The sequence below is a fragment of the Protopterus annectens genome, chromosome 6.part1 (genome assembly GCF_019279795.1).
Source record: "Protopterus annectens isolate FY-2018-M chromosome 6.part1, PAN1.0, whole genome shotgun sequence".
NCBI classification, from domain to species: Eukaryota; Metazoa; Chordata; order Ceratodontiformes; family Protopteridae; genus Protopterus; species Protopterus annectens.
The window spans coordinates 472,805,216-472,819,207 of NC_056738.1; the positions used below are offsets into that span (position 1 = coordinate 472,805,216).

Here is a 13,992-nt window from a genome sequence, read left to right on the forward strand (position 1 = left end):
ATCAAGCAGGCAATCCAGTCCTAAGAGACCTAACAAGCAGGGGAAACAATGACAAAAAACAAAACTGACAATAATTCCCAGTCCCTCATGCTGGATCATAAGAGAAAGCTGAAAGTCCTGGGACTGTCTTTTCAATAGTATTTACTGTGGTCCAGTTTTCTGAGGTTCAGAATTGGGAAGATAGATTCTGTGGTATTAAGTCTTGCTTTCTTCCAGGCCATCAGTAAAACCTGCCAAATCAGCTCGTTCTTCCCCAGTAGATCATTAAAAGGAATTTACCTCCTCGACCAAGGGTAACTGCAATACCGAAGGGGCTGTGTACAAAGCACAGTGCTTCAAATGCAAAGCCTTCTATGTCAGGAAGACGGTCAACAGATTAAAGCTGAGAATAGCGAGACACCTACAAGACCTCTGATACCTCTACCTTTTAAACCCTCTTGCAGTGCATGCAAAGCACAGCACAGGACACAGGAAGTTCATATTCCACATCCTGGACCATATCCCCAAGATCGCTTTAAATGGCAGCTTTAATGATCTACTAGAGAAGAGGGAGCTGATTTGGCAGGTTTCGACTGATGGCTTGGAAGAAACCAGGACTTAAGAATCTATCAACCTAATTCTGAACCTCAGAAAACTGGATCACAGTAAATATCATTGAAAAGACAGTCCCCAGGACTTTCAGCCTTCTCTAATGATCCAGAACGAGGGACTGGGAAGTAGCGACAGTTTTATTTTTTGTCATGGTTCCCACTACTTATTAGCTCTCTTAGGACTGAACTGTCTGTTCAAATTTTTTTTTTTTTTTTTTTACAATTGCTTTTTTTGTATTATTCATAATAAGGCCTAATGGAGGTTTCCCTTTTTATGCAGTCAGACATCTCTCTTCTTACAGTTGGACATTGCTTCACATAACTGTTCTGAAGTTTACCATTATCGGTTTTCATCCATTTGTTTTTTAATGGAACTGTTTTAGTTTAGTTCTTATATGGTTTCCTAAGGTGTTTTCTACTATTTTTTAAGTGTCTAATAATTTACTAACATTTTTTAGCATCCCTGATGAAGAATACTGAAAGTGCCACAAATGTTTAGTGCAGAACATCATTTATTTCAGAACCACTATATAGTGCTTGGCAGACCACCTTTTGGTCAACTGGTGCTCTAGGCAAGAGGTCTGTACAGTGCACCCACACCACTTGGTGCCCCATCCTGGTCTACCTACAGCATCCAGATTACTGGAAAAGCATCCCTGCTACAGCTGCGCCTTAGGCAACCACCTAGTTGGCCTATGCCTAAGGCCGGCTATGGCACTTGGATGCTATCAATAAAGTCTTCTTGAACTGAAGTACATCTGCCAAGTTTTACTGGCTGAAGAGTGTCTTCCTGATGCCATATGAACACCTGGCTTTGGAGTGCCTGACATGAAACCAACCACATGCTGCCTGTTGTTTGTTTTGTTTATACCTGAACTGAGATTTAAGGAGCTCATTCTACCTACTTACTTGCATGCATGCATATGCTGATTTTGCTTGTAGCATTTCTCTGATGCCTTTGCTGTGTTTTTTAGCAAATCAAATATTTTAAAACATGATTTGCGCAAGGTATCTACATAGGCGTACTTGTTTTAGTTGGACAATTGAGCCTAACCAGACATTAGCTTTTGGAACCTATGCTTTGGCTCTTTCTCCTAGTTTTACAATCTGGACACTAGGATTTGGTATGGTGAGTTACCCCTAGTTGCTTTATTTCCTCAGACCCTTTGTTGACTGAAGGCTTTAATCACATTTTTGGCCAACTCCAATTTTTTGAAAAGTCGAACTTTGAAAAACAACAAAAATCTATGTTTTTGCAGGGGGGCCAAGCCTCTTTGCACCCCACCACACCCCCTGCATGTTATATGTATCAACTCTGAGGTTGCACTACAGTGGGGAAAAGGGTAAATTCCCTGATCCCCATTGTGCGGAGATATCCATTCAAAAGCTTCAACATTTTAGAAAGTCGATCATATGGACCTGACCATATGAGGTTTGGTTTTCTGAAGAGATGAGCATCTGAATGGGACCCTCCAGGAATATAAGATTACCTAGTTAAATGTTTTGTTAGTTCATCTATAAAAAGCTCTATAGTCTCACAGATGATACTAGTGAGATTAATAGGTTTGTAATTACCAGGGTTACACCTTGTGGATGGAACCAGTAGTCAGACTTAGGTTGAAGAGTTAATAGAGAAGTTTTGCCAGCTGGACCTTAGGGATTCTTATCAAACTTCCAGGAATATTGAAATGACTACTGGAACTGGTAATATTGGGATGGGAGTTGTAAAATGAAAAAGGGAGAAATGGAAGGAAGGAAAGAAGGGAAGGTAGCTGGGGTGAATTTGGATGAGAATATTATAAATGTTCCCAAGGTCAGAGAAGGAGACATCATCTGTACAGAATTGTTGGTTACTTTTAAGCTTCCAAATATAGCTGCATAAGGACATATGGTGCTTTCTTAAATTAACTGTAACCCTAAGTTCAAAGCTGACATTGTATTTGCTAATGGTATGCCTGAGGAACATACCAGTTAAATACTGCTTTTAATGATGAAATGGAAATCTTCAACAGGGCAGGAGCTTTTTCTTTTTCTTATATTTTTTGTTGACTTGGTCATTCCATTGTATGTATTAATAAGGATTTACTTTTAAGCATGATATCATACATACACTTGACTGGTATAATTGCCTTAACTCATCTATTCATAAGGAAGTCAAATTCAGAGGCATAGGCCGCAGCCTCAGGTACATGATTTCCTTGGGATCAATACCATTTGTGTTTATCAGTAAATAGTGGGCAGCTACGGTGGTGCAGCGGTTAGCGTTGCCGCCTCACAGCAAGAGGTTCTCCGGTTCAATTCTCTGCTGTGGTGCCTTCTATGCGGAGTCTGCATGTCCTCCCTGTGGTCGCGTGGGTTTCCTACGGGTGCTCTGGTTTCCTCTCACATCCCAAAGACATGCAGTAGGTGGATTGGACACTCTAAATTGGCCCTAGGTGTGAGTGTGTGTGTGTGTGTGTGTGTGTGTGTGTGTGTGTGTGTGTGTGTGTGTGTGTGTGTGTGTGTGTGTGTGTGTGTGTGTGTGCCTTCTGTGGAAGGTTGGGTGCTGGGCTGGCAACTCGACACCGTAAAACTCCACTGCCAATCATGAGCGGACAGATGATCCACTGTGGCAACCCCTAACCGGGAAAAGCTGAAAGAAGAAGAAGAAGAAGCAAATAGTAAGTAATTGGTGTTGGAGTAATCCCTGAATGTAGTAGACCTACAGCGGGCCTACAAAGAAGTTTTTCAGGCAAAAGGTCAAGCGAGATGATCAGATTTGTTCGCAGGGGGTAACAAATGCAGTGGTGCAGCTCTGGGGAAACATTTGTGAGAAAATGCTCAAGAAGATTTAAACTTCTGGTGAGCAGGATGACTATTTCATCAAGTGTTTTGATTTTACAAAGTCCAAAAATCTCCAGGAATATTCGCTGTTGGTAATACAGGTTTGCCAGTGTATATGTGGATACTTGAAATCACTAATTGAAATGTTATTTGTTTCAGTGGTTGGCAATTTTGACAATTTAACTCATTAAAAAGCTGTTTGTGAAAGCTTGTATACATTATAATATATTTATTTACACTGCCTGGTGAACTGAGCTGGATGTTTGTGTTTTTATTACTCCAAGCTAACATAGGCACTTGAGATCAAGCTTACTAAGAAACGGATGTTAGCAGTACCATGTCCAGGAAAGATTCTGGTACATGGGCTATAAATAGCACAGTGTGCTCTGTTTCTACCGAACAAAAAAGTTAAAATTTAAAGTCAATGAAACCACTTTAAAAGGCTTTTATTTTGTTGAATGGGCAAGCTATCCTGCACCCATCCACAAATCCGTTACATAAACTTACTAACTCTACAGTCACATTACAGATGTGATAACAGAGAATTCCACACACAGTGAATCATTGCTGCTATGCTAATAGAAAATGCACTTGCTGTGATTTTCTATGTGAAACGGTAATTGCCATGTTTGGTGCTGGCAATTTGAAACTGACTAGATGAAATCTCGTCCATTCGACTCTCAGCAAAAGTAAGACAACAATCAGAGAAATATGGAGCCATGATTCCGGAAGTATATGATAGTCACCTTGCTGTCCTACTTGAAGTTAACAAAGTTATCAGAGGTATGGAGTGAATTGTGCAAACAAGAAAATAGCTTGTTCATTAATAATCTAATGCATGTATGCACAAGGTTCTCAGGGACACATTTAAAAATCCAAGATGAAGTAAGAAGATACACAAACAGGTGCTAATAGTATTATACCAACACAATACAACTCTTAGCCAATAGGATTAACATTAATTTGTCTAGATAAACTACCTAGACACTTAACTGAAATGATGCTTAAACAAGAAAAAGATCTGATTTTGTTTATGATAAGACAGGTTCATTGGTTATAGTGTGAGAGATGGATTTCTGCATTGTTTATATTTCACAAATCAGGACTTAGAATTCACATGGCACACCCACCTCTGCTGTTTGTGCTAAGGTGAAGCAGCAATATTCTTTGTATTCCCTTGAAGAAGAGACTATATGTCACATGGTACAATCAGAGGATGGCATTAGAAGAGAAGACGCAGACATCAGCTGTCATACTAATATAAGCAAAAGCATTCAGAAAGCGATAAATACAACCAGCGAACAAAACCAATCACTCTTGGAACTAGCAATATCAGGATGTACTCGGATAAAATCAAAAAGCAAAAGAAATAGCATAAAAAATGTTAACTGATTGCTTTCATCCACCATTAAGCAGGGACTTCTTCAGAATCAGAGGTAAACCTAAATCACATTAATATACAACATCTTAAAATACCATCAACTGAAAACTTAATTAATTTCAATTAATGATGGACTTAACTTAAAGAGATAATTGGGCCAGATTCAATAAAGCCTACACTAAGTATGCATGATATGTATTCAATAAAATTCTTATCACATTTTTTGTGCCTTCTAGTCACTCAGAAAGATTATACTACGTGTGCATGTAGTCCACACTTTGTGGTAACCTTTATGAATCCCTGTCAATATTTTAAGCTGTAAGAATATCTGTAGGAAAACTAAAATCAGGAAGAAAAGGTGCACATGATGTCTGTGTTATCTGTTCACTCATTGTAGGCTTTACTGAATCCAGCCCAGTGTCATTTTTAACCTCCTACTTAAAAAAAAAAAAACATTGAATATTAACAGTTAAAATAAGTCCAGGCAAGCTATCAGCTCTCAGTCTCAATTGCCACTATGTCTCTTTCCTTTCTAATCTATTCTTAAAATCCCTGCCTCTATAGTCTGTGTAAAGTTGCTCCAAAACATAAAATATTTTTAAAAAAATTTAGTACACGTGATTGTGTGTCTGTGCAAAGCGCATTATCATCTTTCATTTTATTAGCATACAAGTGTTCTTTAATTCTTTTTTGTAATGTTCTGGTAGTCATTCCTATATAAAATCTTTGACATCCAGTACAAATATTTGGGTAAACCTTACCTTTAGACATACAGTTAAAATGGTTAAGGGCATCAAAAGTCCTGTCTATATGGGAAAAACTAATATACGGACCCTCATAAATAAATCCACAGATAGTACAACTTCCACATTTGTATGTTCCTTAATTCTTTCAGTATTAAAGAGAACAACAGTGGTACTGTCATGTTGTAATAAGGTTTTAAAACTAAAATTATTTTTATATACAAAAACAGGTCCTTTACCTATAACTCTATACAGTTCTTAGTCAGCTGTCATACTCTCATTCTCCACTATGGTAAACACTGACAAGACAAGGTTCCATATGGCTCAGGAGATAAACAGGCTTAACAGCAATGACTTGCAATAGTTTTTGGGACTCATTTGTCAGATAACACCTTTCGTTTAGCACCAATGTTCCCTTTCTCTTACCTTTTCAGCTAAAAAATTATTTTGAGTGCTTTACATAAACCTGAAAATGATGAGGGAATATATCCAGATCCTCCGAATCTTGTAATAGATAATGGAATTTGCCAATGTGGACTGGAACAGTATATTAGCTGCAACACTGAATTTCCTGAGGCCTGATGAGTAGCTGTTCCAGATAAAACAGAGTATTTTAGCCTTATCCATATGAATCTCTGGTATCTAAAGGTGTTACTTTCCATTCCATTTGCTTGATAGCAAAAGGAGACAATATGCCCTTTTAGTCTACCTGCTAATTACCTTATGATTGTATTTCCTCTCCTTTCCATCTTATCTTTACTATTTTCAACTGTTCATGGTACTTTGAATGCCTTTGTGGATTTATTTATTTATACATTTGTTGACAGAGAAAGAGAGTTGATCTCCATGAACCTTTGTCAGACTCAGCCGAGTGTAAGAAATCAACAGTGGAAGGACATGCAAACAGTCAGCAAGTGTTTTAATTATACATGAGATATACAATATTTAGACAAAGGAACATGTGTGTTTAGATACAATATTAATGTGTTTGGGTATACCTCAGACCTAAATATTTATACATGTGATAGTCATTACAGTTGTCAGCTTTTTATACCACACAGATCAGAAGTCATTACAGAGAGTTGTATGCGAGCAGTTATGATATAAGGAAGATATATAGGAAGGTGAAATGGTGAATGGGTGAAAAAGTGAAAGAAAGGAGATGGCTGGGGGGGCCTGGAAATACAATGTGAAGAGATGATATATAAATAAATGGGTTTAGGTTGTAAGATATAGAGATGATGGGGTTTATATTAGAACATCGAAGTTTCAAAACTTTGAATGTTCTAATATCGAACTTTATTCAGCGAAAGCTGAAAATATCGAAGCAACAGAAAACAAAATTTTTTCCTAGGGATAGAATTTGGTTGTCCGTTTCTGTTGCTTCGGTATTTTCAGCGCTGTGGTGGAAAGTTACGGGTTGGGTTCAGGTAAGTGTGCAATTGAGTGCAGGTTAGGTTAGTTAGGGTTAGGGTGTGGGTTAGGTATGTGTGCGATTGTGTGGACATGAGGATTAGGGTGGGGTAGGTGAGTTAGGGTTAAGGCGCAGGTGAGGTGAGTGTGCGATAGTGACTGACCTTAGGGTTAGGGTTTGGGTTAAGGTAAGTGGATAATTAGTGGTGTGTGTATAGTTTAGTATAGGGTTAGGTGTAAGATTTTAGGTGTATGTGTGCGGATTGCTGTTTGTTTGGTGTGCTTGTGTTGTGTGCTTTGGAACAGCAAATTTTTTCCCTAGGAAAAAATTTGCTGTTCTGTATGTTCAATGTTTTCAGCTTTCACTGAATAGGGTTCGATATTAGAACATTCAAAGTTTTGAAAATTCGATGTTCTAATATAAACCTGAGATGATGTATGTGGTTGCATGTTTAAGTGACAGAGTTACTCTGAAAGCATTTGCAGCAAGCCTCTATAAGGAAGAAAAGTTTTAGATCTTTTCTGAATTTATTGACTATGGAAAATAACTTTATATGGTGAAAGTACAATCAATAGAAACCCAGGTCATAATTAACATTCTGCGTATATTTCTAAGTCTGTCAGACAACTATGCATTTCCGCGCAACAAGTAAAAGCAAAAGTTTTCTTTTAACTAAGCAGAACTTCTAATTTCGTGACTGAGATCGCCAACATTATGATTAGCAAAACTAATCGTAGGTTGTAGAATACTGACATTATTTCTAAGAAGTGGCGCTATTGTGTACAGTATTTTGTTATTTCTCATGATCATGTAATTAAACTGATCCACTGGGGAATTCCTAAAAGTTATATGCATGCCAGGGGAATGGATAGTTGGAAGAAAGCTCCTCCACATTAATCTGTGATTCGTTACTAAGCCTGTAAGGAAGAATAACCTGAGAAAGCCTGTAAGCAGTATTAAGGGCACTACAAATAACACATGTATGTGCAGTTTCTTGGTGTGCAGACTGGCATACAGAAGTGATACAGGATAAGCATGTTTGCAGTATCTGGAAAGCTTCATAGCTCTCAGGTTTTGTTCTTCACTTGTGGAGTCTGTGTAGGTTTTTGGCTGGTGGACTGTTTTCCTCCCATATCCTGAGGATATGCCACATGTGAATTGGAGATCCTTCAAACTGCATAAAGTTTATGTATACTTTCTGCAATGGGCTGGTGCTCCAGCAGGTATTAGCTTCTCTGTTGTGTGGACACTGAGTGTCAGATTAGGTTCCAATTCTTCTGTGATGCTTAAGAGGGTCATTGGAGAATTAATAAATGAATAAATTATGTTTTCTGATTTTATATCTATTGAAACATATTGTGCCAGATTCCAAAAGATTTCTCTCAGTAAGTGACTTACTTTGGTGTAAGTCTAAACACAGGCTTACGCTCGGGGCCAAATTCCAAAAGACCTGCTCTCGGTGTATGTGGTCACTTATGCTGAGAGCAAGTCTTTTGGAATCGGGACCCTTGTGTCAGAGCAGTACTTCACATTACACCGTTCATCGCAAATAATCTTCATGAAGTTTAAAACACATTTACCGATAACAATTCAGTTGCAAAATACTGTGGGGGAAATTAAATAAAGAGGAATCTGTTTACTTGTTATCATAGTGAGGCACACATATTATAGAATTTCATGTCTCAAGCTTACTGAGTTTTTGGTGTGATTATTTGTAGGGTTACTGCAATGAATCTTTAAATTGTAGTGATTACCACCAGGTTTTAATTTGGCATTTGAGGTAAAGGAACTGCTTCTCTTACGTTCTTGTTTTGGTGCCATACTGTATCTGTCCATTACTCCTTCTGAGTGCAGTATTAGTTGTTATTCAAAACTTTTAAATATAGCAAATACCAGCCAAGCTTTAATCACTGTTTGGTTTTATAGATCCAGCTACCTGCAGTATTTAGGATACTCTGACATTTAACTCCAGTCAACAGTTGTTTGTGCATTGCCTAGAAGAAGTAATTTTCTTCTAACTGGAGGTAAGACAGATCTCATTTGTTATTGCTGGCACTTTACTGTTATTTTTGTTGCAGGAAAGAATGTTTTACAAATGGGTAGTTAATTGGAAACATCAGTTGAGGGACAAGATGCTACAGTCTTATGGAATGTAAAAGGGAATGGCATATTACAGTATAAATAATGCTGCTTTTAGGTAAACTGTGCTCCATTGAATGCATTAAGTTAAACAGGCTTGGGCTGGTACCTTTCTTTTCCTCCATGTCGGGGCTATACCCAAAGCATCCCAAACTAATTTATTTATTTATTCTTTATTGATGGAATTAGTCCTACTAGGCTAGTGACCTATTTTCAGGGGATATTTGAGGTTGTATTTATACTACTAGGGCAAATTGCCCTAGCTGTTGGATCTTTCACATCTACCTGAATTACCACCAACTCAAGCAGATGGGACCTCGGTTTAACATCTGATCTCAAGGATGACACGAGTTCAGGAACCACTTATGTTGCACTGCAGTGTCAGTAATCTGTCTACTTACATATGCCCACTTCTGCTAAGAACCGGTCTGTGAGTCTGAATACTGTTTGTACTTGTATTATTGGGCCCTTACACATAGCTTGAACTAATTCAACCAATGTTTCTGGACTTCAGACCATCACATGATTTTCTTGGGATATTTTCATATGCTTCATTCAAATCTAGAAATGCCCAGTTTCTCTCCTAGCTATCTGTCTATCTCAGTACACATAATGCATTGTTTATACTGCATACTGATCTGAATTTGAACCGCTCATCTCCCATTTTACTTTCTGTTGTTCTGCGTATTTGTTTATCAATCACTCTCCTCAGCACTTACATGCAGCATGACAGGAGTTGATATTTATCTGCTGCCCACAGTTGTGGTTGCTCCCTTTGTTCTTTTACATTGGTGCTAGAATGCTTACTTTGCGATATGTCTTTCTCGCAATATTGTAATTAGTACCCTTGCGAGCAATTTCTCTCTCAACACATCAAACATCTTGATCACATCTGTGATTTTTATCTTTGCTTTCTGCCTTCCTTGTTGTCATTTTCTGTAGTTCTCTTCACACTTCTTTAATGGTGCATTCTTCCTGTTTCACTGCTTACTGTGTCTGGGGCATCTTTGAGGTTTATTCATTTAGAAGCTTCTTGAAATAGTCCTTCCATCTGCCTTTGATACTCTCTGTGCTGGTGAACAGAGTTTTTGCTGGCATCACTTTGAAATGGGGTTTAATGGTTTGATGATCATTTTGTTTATCTTTCTGTTGTTGCCCTGCGGCTTGATAGAAGTTCTTTGTGCCATTTGTTGAGTCACTTTCTAGAGGTAGAGTTTCTGTGACACCTTGTTGTAAGTCACTGCAACTGCTCTGTTTGCCTCTTTGTTAGAGAACCAGTATTCCTTCTTTGCCTGGTCTGTCTTTTCTTTCTGCAGTCCTTTCTTTCTTTTGGTAACTTCCTGGATCTTTATAATCCTCCATCCTAATTTTTTATGTACTTTACATCCATACATGGTTCAGATACATATTTGTTCTATAGCCTTCAAATGTGTTGAGGTACTGACATGCTTCTTCTTCTTAAACTCCACCTGTTTACTCTTCTTCCTAAGATGTGAGAGCCATGAATATTTCCTTCAACTCGTCTGTTTTAATTTCAGAGAATTTCCGGGTCATTCACCTAGTCTAAGTTGCACTTACAGCCTTTTCTGACCAACACTTGCAGCTAATTGTAGTTACCAGTGGTTTATACTGGGGAGTCAACTGTCTCATTGGGGATGATGTTGCAATTTCTGATTTTACCCCAATGCCATTTCCTTACTAGGAAAAAGCCTACCTGAGTAGTGTGCTGACCTCTCTTGCAGGCTGTCTGTTTTGGGAAACAGCGTGTTCATCACCATTAAGCCATTTGTCAGACAGAAGTCCGATTGCCATGAACCTGTCACCAGTTCTGATGGCATGCCTCGTCATCTTCAGAGGACTCTGTCACAGCAATTTCCACAAAGTTATTATTCTGTCCTCCACCTGAGAGTATTAGTCTCTGGATCCCATGCCAAGTAACTTAGCTGTGTTGTTCCTCGTCCTTGTCTCCTGGATACATAAAATATCCAGTCTTCTCCTCACCATCATGTCATCCTCTCAACCTCTTAGCACAAGAAATCTGGACAAAGCCTAATGTAATGTGGTGGTGGTGGGGGGGGGGCAGAGATTTTAAATATCACTCATATTGTTGATAGAATAACAAGATTTGTCTTAGCATGCATTTTTCTGAAGGATACAAAGTCTGAAACTCAAATGAATATCATTATTTAGTAATTTCAGTCCTCTGGTTACCCCAGTGATTTGCCTGAAAACCACAGCTTCTATAAGAAATAGCCCAAAAATCTAAGGCATAAATCTGGACATTCTGTTAAAATCTGGACAGTTGAGAGGTATGCATCCTCTTCCATGTTTCATGTTTCTCTCTACTTTATCATTTCTGTAGGAGGAAATGGCCTGATTGCTGTATCCTTCATCTGCATTGCTCCATCCTCTGTTGCTGTACCTTTGATCTGCATTGCTCCACCCTCTGTACTAAGACTGTGCATCAGAATACTATAAAACGACAGATTTCAATGAGTAGGACAAGGAATTTTGTGGACATATTATTATTATTATTTTCCGAACTAATACACTGATCACCTTTAAAGAAGATTCTGTTTTAGTAATAGTAAAGCTTAGAATTAATTGTAAGTGACAGGTATTTTCTCAGACTGTGTATAAAACACAAGTCCTGTTGAGCAAATGCATCCTTCTTTGGTTCCTTTATTGAAACATGACAGTGAACCACCAAAATGTCACATTTCATTGCTGCATTGGACTGTAGTAACATCCCTTCTGTTAAAACTAGAGTTCAGAGTTCACGAAGGCAAACTGCAGTGAGAGATAGTGGTGGGGGGGGGTACCTAATTTAAGGTGCAGTATAAGAAGTCTGCTATTTCTACATGTTACTAAAATTAAAGTGACAATATTCTCTCGGTTTTTAGCAATGCTCATGCCCAGAGGCAGATTGTTTCCATTGTGTTAGCTGTGCTTATGGTTTCTGCAACTGTGAGCATACTTCAAGTAAAGTATGGAATTTTGCCATTATACAAGATGATAAAATTCAATTAGCTTCTTCAGCTTTAATGCATGTTTTTTTCATGTTTGTAAATGTTACACCAGGAAAGGGTTCTTCTCATTTTATGTGAACATTACTGATCTGCAGTGTCTGATATTTTTAATAAACTACTGACAAGCAGGAATTTTTGGTTATTAACTGTAGTAAATGAACTAACCTTGGTAATGAACACTTGTACAGATACCTAAGTGATAAAGGCAACCAGTGTAGAGTGTAATATTTTACTATGTAAGGCTTATGTTCACAAATTTCTGTCTCTTTTGTTTAGTTCTGATATAGGAATAGTCTGGTAAGAAAATGTAATGTATCTTTAACCTTTGTATCTTAGTCTGCAGTGCATTTCTGCAATGCATTCAAAACGTTTTAAAGATCGGAAAGAAAGAAAGAGAAGAAAGAAAGAAAAAGAAAGAAAGAAAGAACTGTATGTACTTAAAAGTCATAAATGTGTATTTAATAAATGATGGGCAGAAGTATTCATAACGAATTTATGCAGTGGCATGCAACCATAGTGAGGACAGTAGCTTGTAAAAGATCCAGACATTAGGGCAATTCACAGAAGAGAATGGAATGACTGTAATGTAGGATCATGCACAGATGATGCCTCCAAAATAAAAAGAACACCAGCTCATACACAGAGTACACACAGCAGTTCAGTTTATTCCCACATTGGCGTGTAGTGCATTCTCTTCATAATACTCCTTACTAATCAGACAGCTAACTGCGTATCTTGTTTGTACGTGTTCCTTTAGTCTTTGAAATAAATACTGTGCGTCTCTTTACTAATAGGTGACAAGACACTATAGTTCATTCTCTGTTGTTCAACTGATCATCACTGACCTTTGACATGCACATTTCTGTAACATCCATTTATCATGATCCTTATAAGTGGATGACTGTACAGCAAGTAGTTTATCTAGAAAAATGCAAGGTGGATATTGGTATTACATTTGTATCATTTAATCACACAGATGATTTATGTCTCCCAGGCCATGCCGGTGGAGTAGACTTATGTTATATATTATTATAATAAAGTAATCTGGTGACGAATTCCCACCCAACAATATCTAACCTTCATCACAATTGTGTTACAGGTGGGACAAGTGTAGTTGTGACAGGATGTTTGTATGCACTGTGCACAACAACTGGATACAAGCTCTACTCCCTTTAATACATCCCATTTCATGTGTAGGATAATTTCATTTAATAATAATGCTATAGCTCAGAAGCCAAGCAGCAAGTCACCATTTCTGAAATGTGGTATGAGGCTATTGATGTTGTTGCACTACAGCCTTACCTGAATCCTTGTAGTTGCTAGCCTAGTACAAACCTATCTGGGATGTGATGCCAGGTTATTGATGAGGTTGCATTATAGCCTTACTTGAACCCTGATGTTCGTAAGCTTAGCATGAATCTATCTGGGATGTGGTGCCAGGCTATTGATGGTGTTGCATTACAGCCTTACTTAAACCTTTGTGGTCATTAGCCTAGTACAAACATATCTGAGATGTGATGCCAGGTTATTGATGGTGCTGCATTACAGCCTTACTTGAACCCTGGTGGTCGTAAGCCTAGTATGAATCTATCTGGGATGTGGTGCCAGGCTATTGATGATGCTGAGCTGCAGTCTACTTGAACCATGGCGGTCGTTAGTTCATAAGTTCATATGTTCATGCTAGACTATGTTGTAATGTACTCTGTGATTCACTCATTTGTGAACTGTTGAACAATTTATGGATATTCTTTTGGATATTCCTGCATGCTTGGAACACTTTGGGTATGCATGTACAGTATAAATGAACTTTTATGACTTATGTGTGGCTGTTGTATGTAATTTTATTATGTACTAACCATAGACAACTGCAGAC

At 38.1% G+C, this 13,992-nt stretch overlaps 1 protein-coding gene across 12 annotated transcripts in view; it reads left to right on the forward strand.

Annotated features, from left to right (window-relative positions):
* PCBP3 (poly(rC) binding protein 3) overlaps nucleotides 1-13,992 on the forward strand; it is a 964,963-nt gene that overhangs the window by 646,755 nt on the left and 304,216 nt on the right. For 3 of the 12 annotated variants that reach the window (XM_044075910.1, XM_044075913.1, XM_044075911.1), the window contains one exon: nucleotides 8,878-8,975. The exons of the other annotated variants lie outside the window; for them this stretch is intronic. The gene's annotated coding sequence lies outside the window, so the exon portion shown is untranslated. The remainder of the gene's footprint in view (nucleotides 1-8,877; nucleotides 8,976-13,992) is intronic. 12 annotated transcript variants of the gene reach the window in all.